This window comes from Oncorhynchus gorbuscha, linkage group LG12 (assembly GCF_021184085.1).
Source record: "Oncorhynchus gorbuscha isolate QuinsamMale2020 ecotype Even-year linkage group LG12, OgorEven_v1.0, whole genome shotgun sequence".
NCBI classification, from domain to species: Eukaryota; Metazoa; Chordata; class Actinopteri; order Salmoniformes; family Salmonidae; genus Oncorhynchus; species Oncorhynchus gorbuscha.
The window spans coordinates 17,565,255-17,583,785 of record NC_060184.1 but is presented as its reverse complement, the minus strand read 5'-3'; positions in this window follow the sequence as shown (position 1 = coordinate 17,583,785).

The following is an 18,531-nucleotide window of genomic DNA, read 5'->3' as shown; positions in this document are numbered from 1 at the left end:
CCGAGGAGAGTAAAAACCCTTGTCTAAACCCTGCCGAGGAGAGTGAAAACCCTTGTCTAAACCCCTGCCGAGGAGAGTGAAAACCCTTGTCTAAACCCCTGCCGAGGAGAGTGATAACCCTTGTCTAAACCCCTGCCGAGGAGAGTAAAAACCCTTGTCTAAACCCTGCCGAGGAGAGTGAAAACCCTTGTCTAAACCCCTGCCGAGGAGAGTGATAACCTTTGTCAAAACCAACTCCCTCCTTCTGGAATTGAGGAAGTGCTGGAAAGATTCATCACATACGAAGAGATAAATCAGCGATAAGTCTGGTTGGCTTAAAGTAAAGATTCACCCATTTTAAATATGATATTGGTTTTGTGCATCTCTGAGCAATGTTCTATCGTTTCCCTGGGCCATTTCATGCTTTCATGTATATCAGCGCTATTACCGTTCAAGCAGGCAGACATTCGGCCGATATGACGTAGCATACAGCCCCACATAGGAAGATAATAGGAATACGACTTGTAGATCGTGAAAACATTTGTCATACATGTCAGATTTCAATACTGCCGATGTCATAACATGGAAGGTTGTCTTTGGCCTGGATGCCATTGATCATATTTGAGCTATATTCCGGCCTTGAGAAATGTGTAATTTAACAGAGGGTCTAACAAATTTCTCCTATTTGTCTGCCTCTTCAGTCCAGGGTGCATTGTAAAGTGGGATTGACATCAGACTCCACTCTTTGAGGCACATCGATCTGCTGGTTGAACATGGTGATATTGTATACTCCTAAATTCATCATGAAGTTTGTTGATGTTGGTATTATTGTGTGTAGCTACCAGCCCATTGAGAGAGCATTGCAATGTGGGTTTTGTAGTCGACTTGAGCTGCAAAAGATTTCCACAACAATTTTCACGTGGCTACCAACCTTATTATAACGACAAAATGAAACAATTGTTCACAAAAAAATATTTCTCTCACAGATTAGTGTTATGTAACACTGTAAATTATAGGAATGAGTGGTTTTGGGTGGATTTTTCCTTTAAGGGTAATAAAGATACATTTACATATTAAATGTTACTCTTAGTTCATACAAAGATTGGTTCTTTATTTGGGAGACCATCCCTTGCTGCCACTGGGCCCCTAACAAACATAACTTTGTGTTTGGTATGTAAGGTAATACGGTGTAGGCGACCGGAACATTAGGATCAAGTTTGAAGGCATCATACTAATACTTACTGAACATACCAACAAGTCTAGAAGTTGATCTTTGACTTCATTGTTTCAAGTCACTCACTGGGGAAACATCCTGGTTTACACGACCAAAATCAACAAATCCAAGACGCCACACAGAGCTAAACAAGCTCTGACATTTTCACTTTCCAGCTCATCAGCCATTTTACTCAAGCTGGAGCTCATAATTGACACTGTCATCACAGATGAAAGCAAATAGCTCTTTCAAAATGGTTCCAATTGCTGCAATTAAATAACTGTGGCTACTTGATAGTATCTCCTCGCCCCCTCCACCCAGAAAAGAGCAAGACTCAGGCATTAAATAGTCCTGCTATCAGAAAACAGACCGACTTTGATGTTGCTGTTTTAGAAAATGTCAGAGGCCCTTTAGGGGCAGAATTACCATGGCAGTCTGTCTGGGTAGGCGCCGGTCCTGTACACTACAACACAGGGCAGACAACTAACTGTGTGGCCAGGAGATTACTAACTAATATCAGAAATTACTTACGAAAATGATAGCTGTGCGTGCATGTCATGGCAAAGAGAGAATAGACTAGAATAGACTTGAATACAATAGAATACAATAGAATATAATAACTTTATTTTTTCTTGTGAGGGAACATGTATTTTGGGCTAACAGAGCAGTTATTTGTGAATGAGCTGATAAATGCCTTCAGTAAATCTTCTTTATGACCTCCAGTATAAGATCTAGTATGGTCTTGATTGAACACTATCTGTAATGTGTTGAGACTGACCCAGAACCTGATGAAAATTGATTATGACGTCTCTCTCTGTTCTTAACATCTTGTAGGATGTTAGGACCACGGTAACCCAGAGAGAAAACATTTTGTCTGCGTTCACCAATTTAGTCTAATTTCATCCGAAAGTACAAACTTCAAACATGAGTTTGAGTTATCAAGATCTTTCAGGAAATCCCTCATTTAACATCTGAGAACATCTACAAATTTGGCAGCTTGGCAGCCAAACCCCCATGGCTTAGAGATGGTTGCAGAGGTGATGATGCACACCACAGAGCACACACCAGATCATCTGGCTAGGAACTGGAGAGGAGATAACAACCTCATAGACCAAGGTTGAGTCCCAAATGGCACCCTATTCCCCATATAGTGCACTACTCTAGTCAAAAGTAGTGCACTATAATGGGGAAATGGTTAAATGAGGGATTTAGGACACAACCCAGGACTAATTCCAAACAAAACATTCTCCCTTTTCCTCAGCCCTCGATGGTATTGCCTTTCCTCTGGCCTCAGCCCTCGATGGTATTGCCTTTCCTCTGGCCTCAGCCCTCAATGGTATTGCCTTTCCTCTGGCCTCAGTCCTCAATGGTATTGCCTTTCCTCTGGCCTCAGCCCTCGATGGTATTGCCTTTCCTCTGGCCTCAGCCCTCAATGGTATTGCCTTTCCTCTGGCCTCAGTCCTCAATGGTATTGCATATCCTCTGGCCTCAGCCCTCAATGGTATTGCCTTTCCTCTGGCCTCAGCCATCAATGGTATTGCCTTTCCTCTGGCCTCAGTCCTCAATGGTATTGCCTTTCCTCTGGCCTCAGCCCTCAATGGTATTGCCTTTCCTCTGGCCTCAGCCCTCAATGGTATTGCCTTTCCTATGGCCTCAGTCCTCAATGGTATTGCCTTTCCTATGGCCTCAGTCCTCAATGGTATTGCCTTTCCTCTGGCCTCAGCCCTCAATGGTATTGCATTTCCTCTGGCCTCAGCCCTCAATGTTATTGCCATTCCTATGGCCTCAGCCCTCAATGGTATTGCAGGTCCTCTGGCCTCAGCCCTCAATGGTATTGCATGTCCTCTGGCCTCAGCCCTCGATGGTATTGCAGGTCCTCTGGCCTCAGCCCTCAATGGTATTGCAGGTCCTCTGGCCTCAGCCCTCAATGGTATTGTCTTTCCTCTGGCCTCAGCCCTCAATGGTATTGCATATCCTCTGGCCTCAGCCCTCGATGGTATTGTATGTCCTCTGGCCTCAGCCCTCGATGGTATTGTATGTCCTCTGGCCTCAGCCCTCGATGGTATTGCAGGTCCTCTGGCCTCAGCCCTCGATGGTATTGTATGTCCTCTGGCCTCAGCCCTCGATGGTATTGCCTTTCCTCTGGCCTCAGCCCTCAATGGTATTGTATGTCCTCTGGCCTCTGCCCTCGATGGTATTGCCTTTCCTCTGGCCTCAGCCCTCAATGGTATTGTATGTCCTCTGGCCTCAGCCCTCAATGGTATTGCAGGTCCTCTGGCCTCAGCCCTCAATGGTATTGTCTTTCCTCTGGCCTCAGCCCTCAATGGTATTGCATATCCTCTGGCCTCAGCCCTCGATGGTATTGTATGTCCTCTGGCCTCAGCCCTCGATGGTATTGTATGTCCTCTGGCCTCAGCCCTCGATGGTATTGCAGGTCCTCTGGCCTCAGCCCTCGATGGTATTGTATGTCCTCTGGCCTCAGCCCTCAATGTTATTGCCTTTCCTCTGGCCTCAGCCCTCAATGGTATTGTATGTCCTCTGGCCTCTGCCCTCGATGGTATTGCCTTTCCTCTGGCCTCAGCCCTCAATGGTATTGTATGTCCTCTGGCCTCAGCCCTCAATGGTATTGCCTTTCCTCTGGCCTCAGCCCTCAATGTTATTGCCTTTCCTCTGGCCTCAGCCCTCAATGGTATTGTATGTCCTCTGGCCTCAGCCCTCGATGGTATTGTATGTCCTCTGGCCTCAGCCCTCGATGGTATTGTATGTCCTCTGGCCTCAGCCCTCGATGGTATTGTATGTCCTCTGGCCTCAGCCCTCGATGGTATTGTATATACTCTGGCCTCATCCCTCGATGGTATTGTATGTCCTCTGGCCTCAGCCCTCGATGGTATTGTATGTCCTCTGGCCTCAGCCCTCGATGGTATTGTAAGTCCTCTGGCCTCAGCCCTCAATGGTATTGTATGTCCTCTGGCCTCAGCCCTCGATGGTATTGTATGTCCTCTGGCCTCAGCCCTCGATGGTATTGAATGTCCTCTGGTCTCAGCCCTCAATGGTATTGTATGTCCTCTGGCCTCAGCCCTTGCCACTCTGAAGAAACTGAATACTGTAGAGGCAAAAGCAGAAGAACACGGAGAGCCGTGAGAGTTAGACTTATGTCCAACTCAGCATGATTTCAAGTGAGATTAGACAGTTGAAGTGTATTATTGCACAGGTCTGCGGCAGTAATCTTGTAATCTCAGACTGGGGTCCCTTAGGATTTGCTGGAGCTACTGTAGTAAAGAGAACGAGAGGGGGAGTTCCAGCAGGGTAATTTAGATAACCTGTTTACATGACCTAGTCAGTTATTTGGATTGTTTATTCGAGGGCTTACATGTGGGTCATAGCACTTGACTAATTCGGGCCACTTAATTGTGTAATAGGGTTATTTGAAAGCTCTGTCTATTATCATTGATGCGGTATCAAACGCTTTGAAAATTACAGTGGATAAATATACAGAGCATTAGGGCTTAAATGAGAGGAGGAGTTGGTTGGAAAAATACCAAAAAGAAAACAGTTTTGCATATGTGAAGGTGGATGAATTAAAATGAATGTTATTATGAATTTATAGATAAAGAGCATTTACAAATAACAATGGTTGAACGCCTAGTAAAAGGAAATATACATTTTTATTGGGGCTGTCAGAGTTCATCAGTTAACTATAGTTCACTTTTTGTAATTTTAGTGCACTGAGTTTTTAAAATGGTAATGAATTGCATTGTCTGAAAGCATTCACAATTGTATTTAACCTTGATTTAACTAGGCAAGTCAGTTAAGAACAAATAATGATTCACAATAACGGTCTACCCAGGCCAAAACCTCCCCTAACCCGGACAACGCTGGGCCAAATGTGCACAGCCCTATGGGTCTCCCGATCACGGCCAGTTGTGATACAGCCCAGGATCGAACCAGGTCTGTAGTAACACCTCTAGCACTGTGATGCAGTGCCTTAGACCACTGCGCAACTCGGAAGGTCCTATATGCTGAAAATATCCTAAATACATCATCTATACAGCTAAAAACAACAATGTGATGTCAAAAAAAGCTGACATCGAGGCTAAAGAAAGGGTGTGCTTTATCAATTTACCTGATTTGCTAAATTTTACTTTGAACAAAATCAAGACGTTAATATTCTTTTAATGCTTTTTGTTTAAAAAAATCTTGAGCAAATTCTGAATTGGTGATTAGTTGTGAATACATTGTACATCCAAGTAGTTCTCATAGAGCCATGACTACATAGAGCCATGACTACATAGAGCCATGACTACATAGAGTCATGACTACATAGAGTCATGACTACATAGAGTCATGACTACATAGAGCCATGACTACATAGAGTCATGACTACATAGAGCCATGACTACATAGAGCCATGACTACATAGAGCAATGACTACATAGAGTCATGACTACATAGAGCCATGACTACATAGAGCGCACACACACACACACACACACGATAACGTATGCACTATACACACATGTACATATAGATTTTGTACTGTAGATACGGTATGTGGTTGTCGTGAAGTAGGGGCCCGAGGGCACAGAGTGTGTTGTGAAATATGTGAATGTATTGTAATGCTTTTAAAATTGTATAAACTGCCTTCATTTTCTTCTACCCCAGGACAAGTAGCTGCTGCCTTGGCAGGAACTAATGGGGATCCATAATAAATACAAATACAAATGCCATGCAGTAGTGTGTTCAGGTAATAGACAGTTTGTGAAAAATGAAAATTATAAGTGAAACTGTCAAGTCAGGCTGTTCCTCTATCCTGATCACTGTAAGTGTTGAACTTCCAACATTATCTTGGTTAGCTAAATCAACCCTAGCTATCTGGTACAGGGCATTAGTTTGCCCAGGCTCTGCGGTAGCAATCCACAATAATATCCTGGACCAGAGCTATATCAACACTAGTGCTCAATGACAGCTGAAGACCATCATGACGGCTCTATGTGATGAGTATCCACATCCAAGTTGCCCAAATGATCTCACTGTATTTTGGATAAGGACAAATTAGTATGGGGCACTCAATATATTTGGTGTACCCAGAGTAGGGTGTTATGATTTGTGTTCTTTGGCTGTGCTGATTATAGATTTGGTAATCAGCCATCTCTCTCTGGTAGTAATTGAGCCTGAGGACGATGGTTATACATTTGGTTACACATTCTGCATTTGACATCAACCTGTAAATTAAAGATGAACATCCTGTCCTCATTCAACAAATGACAAGTATTACTTTTGGATGTTCAGTCACTCCTAACAACAGAGAAGGCTGATGTCCTGTATAATACATAAACACAACAAGCTGTTCACTCCACGATCAGATTTAGAGTTGGAATAACGAGCAGCAATCTTCAGTTTCCATAACTGTGTCCCAAATGGCACCCTATTCAATATATAGTGCATTACTTTTCAACAGAGCCCTAGCTCCATTTTTTCAAATTGACAGTGTCCTGTGTTCTTTCGGCCGAAAACCTTCAAGGTATGTTGAGCCTTTGAAGTTGGACTTTATTGTGAATGCCCTGCCTTTAAAGTAGTATTAAATAAGGGATAAGTCTGCAGTTGTTTTGACTGTGGACAACATTATGAGGTTCGACATAAGAGAAGGGTGGAGTTTTACAGTACAATATTGAACAGCTTGAAAAAACGAACATAGAGCACAATCTAGTGATGATTCTAAACAAAATACATTCACAAAAAAATATATTTAGTTCTTGGAAAACAAAATTATATAGATAAGATCGATTTAGAGCACTTCTTCTTTTATAATGATACAAATATATTTAGTTCGTATACTGCAAGACATTCACACAGACCTAGATAAGACATTCACATTCGATTTAGAGCACTTCTTCTTTTATAATGATACAAATATATTTAGATCTTGGAACGTATACTCCTGCAAGACATTCACACAGACCTAGATAAGACATTCACATTCGATTTAGAGCACTTCTTCTTTTAGACCGTATACTCCTGCAAGACATTCACACAGAGATTCACATTCGATTTAGAGCACTTCTTCTTTTATAATGATACAAATATATTTAGAGACATGCAAGACATTCACACAGACCTAGATAAGACATTTCGATTTAGAGCACTTCTTTTATAATTCTATTTATAATGATACAAGACATTACCAGACCTAGATAAGACATTCACATCTGATTTGGACAACTTCTTTTATAATATCTACCTGACATTTCTCTTATCTAACATCTCATTCCAAAATCATGGGCATTAATATGGAGTTGATGATCCCCTCTTTGTTGTTATAACAGCCTCCACTCTTCTGGGAAGGCTTTCCACTAGACGTCGGAACATTGCTGCGGGGACTTGCTTCCATTCAGCCACAAGAGCATTAGTGAGGTCGGGCACTGATGTTGGGCGATTAGGCCTGGCTCGCAGTCGGCATTCCTATTCCTCCCAAAGGTGTTCGATGGGGTTGAGGTCAAGGCTCTGTGCAGGCCAGTCAAGTTCTCCCACAACAATCTCGACAAATCATTTTTGTATGGACCTCGCTTTGTGCACAGGGGCATTGTCATGCTGAAATAGGAAAGGGCCTTCCCCAAACTGTTGCCATAAAGTTGTAAGTACAGAATCGCCTAGAATGTCATTGTATGCTGTAACATTAATATTTTCCATCTAGCCCTAACCATGAAAAACAGCCCCAGATCATTATTCCTCCTCCACCAAACTTTATAGTTGGCACTATGCATTGAGGCAGGTAGCGTTCTCCTGGTATCCGCCAAACCCAGATACGTCTATCGGACTGCCAGATGGTGAAGTGTAATTCATCACTCCAGAGAACACATTTCCATTGCTCCGGAGTCCAATGGCAGTGAGCTTTACACCACTCCAGCCGACGCTTGGCATTGCACATGGTGATCTTAGGCTTGTGTGCATCTGCTCGGCCATGGAAACCCATTTCATGAACCTACCGACGAACAGTTATTGTGCTGACGTTGCTTTCAGAGGCAGTTAGGAACTCGGTAGTGAGTGTTGCAACCGAGGACAGACGCTTTTTCCGCACTACTTGCTTATCTACTTGGGGGTCACGTTCTGTGAGCTTGTGTGGCTTACCACTTTGCGGCTGAGCCGTTGTTGCTCCTAGACGTTTCCACTTTACAATAACAGCACTTACAGTTGACCAGGGCAGCCTTAGCAGAAATTTGATGAACTGTTGTAAATTTGTTGGAAAGGTGGTATCCTATGACGGTGATATGTTGAGTCACTGAGCTCTTCACTAAGTCCATTCTACTGTCAATGTTCGTCTATGGAGATTGCATGGCTGTGTGCTCGATTTTATACACCCGTCATCAACGCATGTGGCTGAAAAAAGCCTAATCCATTCATTTGAAGGGGTGTCCACATACTTTGTATATATAGTGTATATACAGTGCCTTGCGAAAGTATTCGGCTCCCTTAACTAGGCGACCTTTTGCCACATTTCAGGCTTCAAACATAAAGATATAAAAGTGTATTTTTTTGTGAAGAATTAACAACAAGTGGGACACAATCATGAAGTGGAACGACATTTATTGGATATTTCAAACTTTTTTAACAAATCAAAAACTGAAAAATTGGGCGTGCAAAAAGCCCCCTTAAGTTAATACTTTGTAGCGCCACCTTTTGCTGCGATTACAGTTGTAAGTCGCTTGGGGTATGTCTCTATCAGTTTTGCACATCGAGAGACTGAAATGTTTTCCCATTCCTCCTTGCAAAACAGCTCGAGCTCAGTGAGGTTGGATGGAGAGCATTTTTGTGAACAGCAGTTTTCAGTTCTTTCCAGAGATTCTCGATTGGATTCAGGTCTGGACTTTGACTTGGCCATTCTAACACCTGGATATGTTTATTTTTGAACCATTCCATTGTAGATTTTGCTTTGTTTTGGATCATTGTCTTGTTGGAAGACAAATCTCCGTCCCTGTCTCAGGTCTTTTGCAGACTCCATCAGGTTCTTCCAGAATGGTCCTGTATTTGGCTCCATCCATCTTCCCATCAATTTTAACCATCTTCCCTGTCCCTGCTGAAGAAAAGCAGGCCCAAACCATGATGCTGCCACCACCATGTTTGACAGTGGGGATGGTGTGTTCAGGGTGATGAGCTGTGCTGCTTTTATGCCAAACATAACGTTTTGCATTTTTGCCAAAAAGTTCCATTTTGGTTTCATCTGACCAGAGCACCTTCTTCCACATGTTTGGTGTGTCTCCCAGGTGGCTTGTGGCAAACTTTAAACAACACTTTTTATGGATATCTTTAAGAAATGGCTTTCTTCTTGCCACTCTTCCATAAAGGCCAGATTTGTGCAATATACGACTGATTGTTGTCCTATGGACAGAGTCTCCCACCTCAGCTGTAGATCTCTGCAGTTCATCCAGAGTGATCATGGGCCTCTTGGCTGCATCTCTGATCAGTCTTCTCCTTGTATGAGCTGAAAGTTTAGAGGGACGGCCAGGTCTTGGTAGATTTGCTGTGGTCTGATACTCCTTCCATTTCAATATTATTGTTTGCACAGTGCTCCTTGGGATGTTTAAAGCTTGGGAAATCTTTTTGTATCCAAATCCGGCTTTAAACTTCTTCACAACAGTATCTCGGACCTGCCTGGTGTGTTCCTTGTTCTTCATGATGCTCTCTGCGCTTTTAACGGACCTCTGAGACTATCACAGTGCAGGTGCATTTATACGGAGACTTGATTACACACAGGTGGATTGTATTTATCATCATTAGTCATTTAGGTCAACATTGGATCATTCAGAGATCCTCACTGAACTTCTGGAGAGAGTTTGCTGCACTGAAAGTAAAGGGGCTGAATAATTTTGCATGCCCAATTTTTCAGTTTTTGATTTGTTAAAAAAGTTTGAGTGTGTTGCCACCTTCCATGTCTGTTGTCTGTAGCTTGTGAGGTGTGGAAACACTTTGTTGCATTTATGAATTTTGTCTTGCTGCTTTTTGTTCTATGTTGCTCTGTCTGTATGCTACGTCTTGCTTGTCCTATGTTGCTCTGTCTGTATGCTATGTCTTGCTTGTCCTATGTTGCTCTGTCTGTATGCTACGTCTTGCTTGTCCTATGTTGCTATTGATTATATTGTAATTGTTTTTAATAGCCTGCCCAGGGACTGCGGTTGAAAATTAGCCGACTGGCTAATACCGGCACTTTTACTGAAACGTTGATTAATGTGCACTGTCCCTGTAAAAATAAAATAAACTCAAAATAAACTCAAACTCAAACCATGTCATTGGATTTTCGTTAAAAGTTGGGTGGGGAAAAAATAAAGAAATGTCCTTCTGTTGATGACTTTTAGCAAATCGAATCAGTTGTCCACATTGATTAAAAGTCATCAACATTTGGGGGGGTTGAATTGACGTGGAAACAATGTTGATTCAACCAGTTTTTGCCCAGTGGGATATGGCTGTATGTTTATTTTCAAAGTAATGGATTAGAAGACTATTTTGTTGTAGAGTAACGCGCTGGATAGGAATTTATCTCTTATGCGGGTTTTGGTCTGGACATGTAGGGGTTTTGTTCCTCGTGATATGGAGATGCTTTTTAAAAAATGACGTGGAATTCAGGGACAGTCATGCATGGAGCAATTCACTCTATGTGGATAATCTGATCCTTACCGCCAAGCCAAACCTCACACAGAAGAAGTATATGTGAAGAAACAAGAGAAGCTTCTACTGTCTTTATCATGTGAAAAGGCTATGGTAAAACATGATAAATACTGTACTAAATCTTTTACAATTAAATTGTCATTTGTCACAATATCACGGAAACAAAATACTTGAATAACTTACACTTTTTTTATGTCAATGAACATCAGAATGAATATGAGTATCACCAAGATCAATCCTCTTTTATAGAACAAGTATATGTGCCTCATGAATAATCCGTGTAGATAGATGCAAATGTACACCACATCACACAGAAAAACAATTTTGTGTCCAACGAACTGGCATTTATACAGTGACCTTAAACTTTATGGTCCACAGATCAAAGTAACCAATTGGCTTATGTTTCCTCCTGACCTGAAAAAGCATTTCTCAAAAGGCTGTTTATCTATTCATTGAACAACAAACACCTTACTTCACAGGAGGAGAGGAGAGTGTATAACTCCATTTTCCACATACCATAAATCTATGTGTGTATCCTGAAAGGCACCCTATTGCCTACTTGTGCATTACTTTTGATCGGGGCTTATTGGGCTGTTGTCAAAAGTAGTGCACTTTGTACGGGATAGGATGCCATTTGAGACTCATCCTATGGCAGAGACCTGCAGGTGAGAATAAGGCCCTGCTGCCAACAACAACATGACCACAGAGCTGTTACTGGAAGACTGACCCCTGGTCCAGACGACCGCAGCCTTCTGATGGGACTACAGACTACCCCAGCCCCACAAGCAGACCTGAATAGACCTGAGCCAGGCTACAACAGGATGCTAAAGAGCCCTGTCGAGTAGCATTTCAAAACTAATATAAATTATATCTGCCCAAAGCGTCCTTTGTCAGAGGGATTTAAGTTGAACTGTAAGTTTCTTCTAAAAGTTGGAGTGTCTACCACTTAGGTGGGGATGTGTCATTCCTCTGCAACACTGCCACCTACTGTTTAAAGTCATGGCTTCAGGTTAGCCATCCCATACATCTCATTTCATGATCTGCAGGTAAATATTAACACTTCACAATTTTGTTAATTAGATGAGATATTCTGATGTAAATGCAAAATGTTGACAGTAAGAGCTATTCTGGAATGAGAGGAAGAAGGAATACATTCTATACTAGGAAGAGCACAATAGCATTGGATTACGTTAACCTAGATCTGACACCGTGATGCCTCTGTGGTGAACAATGCAACTATCTGTCCAGAGCTCCTGAACACCAGCATTAATAGGATACATTGGAGTTTTTGATGCTTTAAAGACAAGACTAGACACCCAAGGGACCTGATGCTTGGCCGGTTTGAACTCTCGCAGGCAAATGCTCAATTAACTCAGGTAAACTCCTGGAAAATCACTTAGCCTACTGTTCCTCTGGCTAGGGTAAAGACCTCTGCGCTCAAACTATTGTATTCATTCCGATTCCTTCCCACAGTTAACAATTGGGAATAGTAGAGACTCCTGAGCTAAAAAAATATTCAAATATTATTTAAAAAATCACAATCCCACTATTACAGGAGATATTTTGTATGATTTCTGTTATTCACAGAATACTGGAAATAAAAAGAAACATGAAGCAGTACAATATGAACTATTTATTTCCTTTGTAAGAGGATTGTGATGATCAAGCTTATTTAGAGCGTTACATTGTCACTCAAAGACAAGTAACGTTACTAACTTAACATGTTCCACAGTAGCATTACTGACATATAGCACCAATTCATTGACTAAAGGCACCTGCAGCAAAGCCAGGCAGGGAGACAGAGTTTTTCAGGGCAGGGGAACATCTTGTGAGGGCTGAGCGGCCTTTCTTCACATGCAGCCAAATGATCCGTGAGGGAATTAAATGGAAGTTGTAAAAATAGATGGAAAAAAGTCCCCGTTCGGCTGTTGCGGTGGTCTCCTCGCTACCTCTCCCGGGTGAATAGTCTACAGCTGAAAACACTGAAGATGTTTGTGTTTAGAGGGAACATTTCACATCTATCATTCATTTGGGGGGTAACCGGCGGTCCTATTTCCAAAATTGACATACCACTCACTAGAGCACGAACAGCAGAGGGGACGGAGGGAAGAGGAAATCCTAGAAGGTTCTCATCTTACAGCCTATTCGCTCTTTATTGGTTCTTATTGATTTTCCATACTTATAGTTTTCACTGTATTCTCACCAAGGGCTCTGCAGCATACTAGTGCCCGCTAGCCAAAGCTTGAAATCCCATACCCACATTTTGGGCACAACATAAGAGGGTTGGCAGTAACATTCAAATTTAACTCCATCAACAAATAAGCAGAATGTCAGGAATACTGAAGCCTTCCCAATGGCAACAAGGCTTGCCCTCTTACCTGTTGTGGACATTAAAAGTAATTTCTGGCAACTTTGTCTCTTTCTCATGGGTAAGAAATACAGTAAGCACCAATATCCCAAGCCTCTTCATCATAGGCCAAATCCACACACAGACACTGCTTGTTTTTAAACTGAGGCCTGGGATGAATACGTGGAGCTCATCTGTATAAAAACAAAACGAAAGACAATTTCACAGAGCTGGAGTGTACAGTCATCTACACAAATATCTCGCCTGAAACTGCATGGGCGACACCCATTGTATATTTTACTTGGCCACAAAATGTGCCTAGGGTGTAATACATTGTGTGTCCTTTGGTACTATTTAATGTAGAATCTCCAACACTCACAAATGCAGTATAACCAAATGGAATGCTCCAAATACAAACCAATATGGCAAACATGCCATATATCTTCCCTCTTCTCCAGACACAGCTCAACCTCATTGGATTGATGGGTAAATCCGTGACCAGATTTTTCTGTTGCAGCTTGCCAGTGTTCCTACTGTTTTTCAGTCTGTTGGTGGCCTAGGCCCTAATCACCTTGGCCTCCCTTAGAGACCATAAATTGCTCAGATGAGATTAAGTCCTTGTGTTGCTCGCACAGGCAGCAAGACAAAATGTGCCACACGGTGTTTTGACAGCCCCGGACATTAAATCAGGATTTTATGACGGCTGGGGAAAACGTGTCCATGTTCTCTGGTGCTGATTTATGCTTATTGGAGTCTGGAGGATATAATAATTTGGCCACAAACAGATGGATAGAGAGATACCAAGGTTGCATTATATTCCAGACATTCTCACCAATGAACACAAATGGAATCCCACATGCTTCTAGAATCGGAACATCAGAGTGTGTCTCTGTAACATCTCTGTTCATACTACAGATGCAAATCGCAGACAAGCGAAGGGGATTGGGACGGGTTCTTCAAATGAACACATTAATGGATAAACAGTCCTGTTAAACACACTAACTTTACTAAATGAGGCCTATAAATGGGACGTAAAATATTCCATGCAGTTAATATGATTGTAATTGCGAGTGTAGTCTGTGGTCCGTCGTGTCCACATCCCTCTCTGCAGTGAGAGTTACCATAGGGAGATGCAGTTATCTACCAAGAGCTATATAACACGAATACATGTAAATCTAAGTGAAGCATGGAATAGGACTAATCACTACATACTGGACCACTAAATGACAATTCATTTAAAAACTATTAGCAGTTACTAAAAACATGAATATTCTGACATGCTAAATACTGTAGTCTGGGGATGCATGTGTCCCATTTGACACCTTATTACCTGTATAGTGCACTACTTTTGACTAGATCCTTATGGGTCCATCAGGCTCTAGTCAAAAGTAGTGCAATATAGGCTACATGAAATAGGGTGCCATTTGGGACCCATGTAAAAGGTCATGAAACAGTGGCCTACAGTGTTTCCCTACCTTGCTAACTGAGACATTGTGTGTGCTACTGCCTACACCTGGAACACCTTGGCAGTGTTTTGAGGCGTGCATGCTTCAGTAGTGTGACATCATCATACACACCACCACCATGAGCCTCCTGAATGATTTACAATAGCTCTGTGGAATGATCTCAGTGAATATGTGTGGTTGGCAGCCATTTTTGTTTCTTTTCCATCCTCCCTCCTTTTCTTTGACTGCATGGGTCCCTGAACATTATGAGGTCAGTTGGATTGAAGGCTTCGTATTCAACAAAAGTGTGTGTCAACTCAGCACATGTGTGTGTGTGTGTGTGTGTGTGTGTGTGTGTGTGTGTGTGTGTGTGTGTGTGTGTGTGTGTGTGTGTGTGTGTGTGTGTGTGTGTGTGTGTGTGTGTGTGTGTGTGTGTGTGTGTGTGTGTGTGTGTGTGTGTGTACACACCATTGCATCCAATTAGAATTAATTCTCTATGATCTCATTGAAAACTTTGGACACACCTACCCATTCAAGGGTTTTTATTTTTTTATTACTATTTTCTACATTGTACACTATGAAATAACACACATGGAATCATGTAGTAACCAAAAAGTGTTAAGCAAATCCAATTATTTTTTATATTTTAGATTGTTTAAAGTAGCCACCATTTGCCTTGATGACAGCTTTGCACACTCTTGGCATTCTCTCAACCAGCTTCATGAGGAATGCTTTTCCAACAGTCTTGAAGTAGTTCCCACATATGCTGAGCACTTGTTGGCTGCATTTCCTTCTCTCTGCAGTCCAATTCATCCCAAACCATCTCAATTGGGTTGAGGTTGGGTGATTGTGGAGGCCAGGTCATCTGATGCAGAACTCCTTCACTCTTCTTGGTCAAATATCCCTTACATAGCCTGGAGGTGTGTTATGGGTCATTGTCCTGTTGAAAAAACAATTATAAGCCCACTAGCGCAAACCAGGTGGGATGGCGTATCGCTGCAGAATGCTGTGGTAGCCATGCTGGTTAAGTGTGCCTTGAATTCTAAATAAATCACAGATGGTGTCACCAGCAAAGCACCCCCATACCTCCTCTTCCATGCTTCACGCTGGGAACCACACATGCGGAAGTCATCCGTTCACCTACTCTGCATCTCACAAAGACACAGAGGTTGGAATAAAAAATAAAACATTTGGACTCATCAGACCAAAGGATAGATTTCTACTAGTCTAATGTCCATTGCGCATGTTTCTTGGCCAAAGCAAGTCTCTTATTATTATTAGTGTCCTTTAGGAGTGGTTTCTTTGCAGCAATTCGACCACGAAGGCTTGATTTTTAAGTTTAAAAAAATACATCTCCTCGCGGGGCACTGCTAGGTTGGTACACAATAGGCAGAGCTCGTGACTTCACGCTCCAGCCTTTTTAAATGTATATTTTCTCCATAATTTTATTTTCATTTTTTTTGGTATTTTTTAGTTTTTTCTTGGTCATACCTGTGTTTTGTTTTGTTAGCCATGTTAAATGTAGGGATGTAAATTGTCTCATTTGGTGTTTCGTTTGAAATATTTATGCTTGCAGTTTTGATCAATTACGAAAACAACAATTAGACTAACACAATGTCCGACCTTTGTTGTTCTTCCACTGGCAATGTTTCATTGATGCTGTTTAGTGTTCACGATGTCTCGTAACATTCGCGTCACAGTCTGCTTCGCACGCATTATGCATGAAATTGTTCTGCTCAACGTGGTTTCATCCAGCTAAACTACTAGTTGATGGAGAGGCGAGGGAGTTCGGTTTGATAGAATGTAGTCATAACTTTGGTGACTTGAGACGTGTAAGTATAGCCTAGCCTAACACATTTTGTTCTACGATACGAAACCAATTCAATACTGCATCACTATTTTGCATTATTGCTTGGGGAAACATTTGGCAGTTGTCTTCGAAGAACGTACATTAGCAGGGAGAACATACATTAATATCAGCTAGCATAGGCCTACATTCTCTTGCATTCGTCCACCTTCATTAGCTCCTTTCATTTGGGGATTTTGTTTGACTTGTGTCTAGAGGATACAATCCTCTAGCTTTGTGTGCACAACTCAGAAAAACAGTTATTTGACAATCCCTTGAAAATTGCACTGAGACACCACCCACCACATTAAAGGACAGCTTAAAAAAGAAAATGGTTGTAAATGTCATGTTATAGTTCTAAAACAAACTATGTTTCCAGACACTTTTTTTTGCTTGTTGCTATTTTCACTTCATTTTCACTATTTTCACCAGCTATATACTTCCTCATGCTCGTTCTGCGTTTGCAAAAACACTCAAATAGGCCTAAGTACTTTTTAGAAACCGCAACACATTCAGCATAGTGATGCAGGTCTTTAGATGCTGTACACATGAAATTGTGTCATTTGAATGGTATCCCCAACCTTCCATTTTGTTGCACTCAAATGATAGCCAACTTCTCCTTGTAGCCTGGGCAAACATTAGGAATGATACAATTTCATGTGTACCATGTCTAAAGACGTGCATCACCATACTGACAGTGTTGCCGTTTTTAAAAAGATGTATCTGGAGCTTTTGTTCATGTTTTCTTTGCCGCTGCAATTGCAGAATGAGCATGAGAAAGTCTATCGCCTGTGGGGTAAGTTTCTGAAAACCAAGATAAATCACAAAACAAGTGTCTGGACACTTCTATAACATGCCATTTACATCCAAAATACAGATTTGGTTAAAACAATTAAACTTATCCGTTAACTCTCGACACAAAACTGCCATTGGTGGGGATTTTCCCTTTGTAGAATGCAGTGAGTGGGCCCTCACACAGCATGGAAAGCCATTTAGTGGTAGGCCCTGTGTTGGTGGCCACCCATGTCTAGCTAGGGTTCCCTGGCCCGGCCTCCGCAGATGCGCTTTCCTCATCAGTGGCCTGCAGACAGCATAGACCAGCCTAGCCTACTACAGAGTCCAGGGATGCATCCCAAATGCCACCCAATTCCCTTTCCCAATTCCAGAGCCCTATGGTCCCTGGTCGAAGTGGTGCACTTGTAAGGAATATGGTGCTATTTGGGATGCAGACAGTCCAGGGAAAATCCCCTTCCTCTCTCTTCCCGATCATATGGCCACTCTCCCTCGTCTTGATCCCTGAGAGGATGTGACATCTATTGATGGGGTCAAAGGTGAAGGAAATGGGGATCCCAGCTGAGAGCAGGTATAATCTATTACCACTCAGAGACAGATGCACTGTGTGGAAGAGAACTACTTGCGGAGCTCAGAGGAGATTTCCTCCTCTCCCTCTTTCCAGGGTGGGTGGGATGCTAGCGGAACTTTCTGTTATTGTTAACCATTGATGTATTTCAAATGGAGTGAGGAACAGTACAGACAGGTTTGTAGAAAAAGGGGGTTATTGTGTGGATGGAGGGGAAATGATTTGACTGCGAAGAGGTCTGACTTTGGTCACCACCTCATCGGCTGTCATTGCTTTTATTTTAGTGATGTTTTCTCTGGCATATTTCACAGAGAAACTCTTATCGTGGATGAGTGATGTCTGAGAAGACCGATGACTGGACTGTTGAGAGGAGGAGTTTGTGTCTCTTCATCTCAGTCTTCCTCGTTAACAGGGTTTAGCTATCCCTCAAGGTTAGTAGCCTACGGTATGCGTGTCAAACACTATACACATTTGGCTTTCTAATAATGACATTCCAAAAACAAGGAAAGGGGGATAAAGCATTAAACTGAAATGTGTCTTCTGCATTTAACCAAACCCCTCTGAATCAGAGAGGTGCAAAGGGCTGCCTAAATCCACATCCACGTCATCAGTGCCTGGGGAACAACTGCCTTGCTCAAAAGCAGAACGACAGATTTTTAACTTGTCAGCTCAGGGAATCAATCC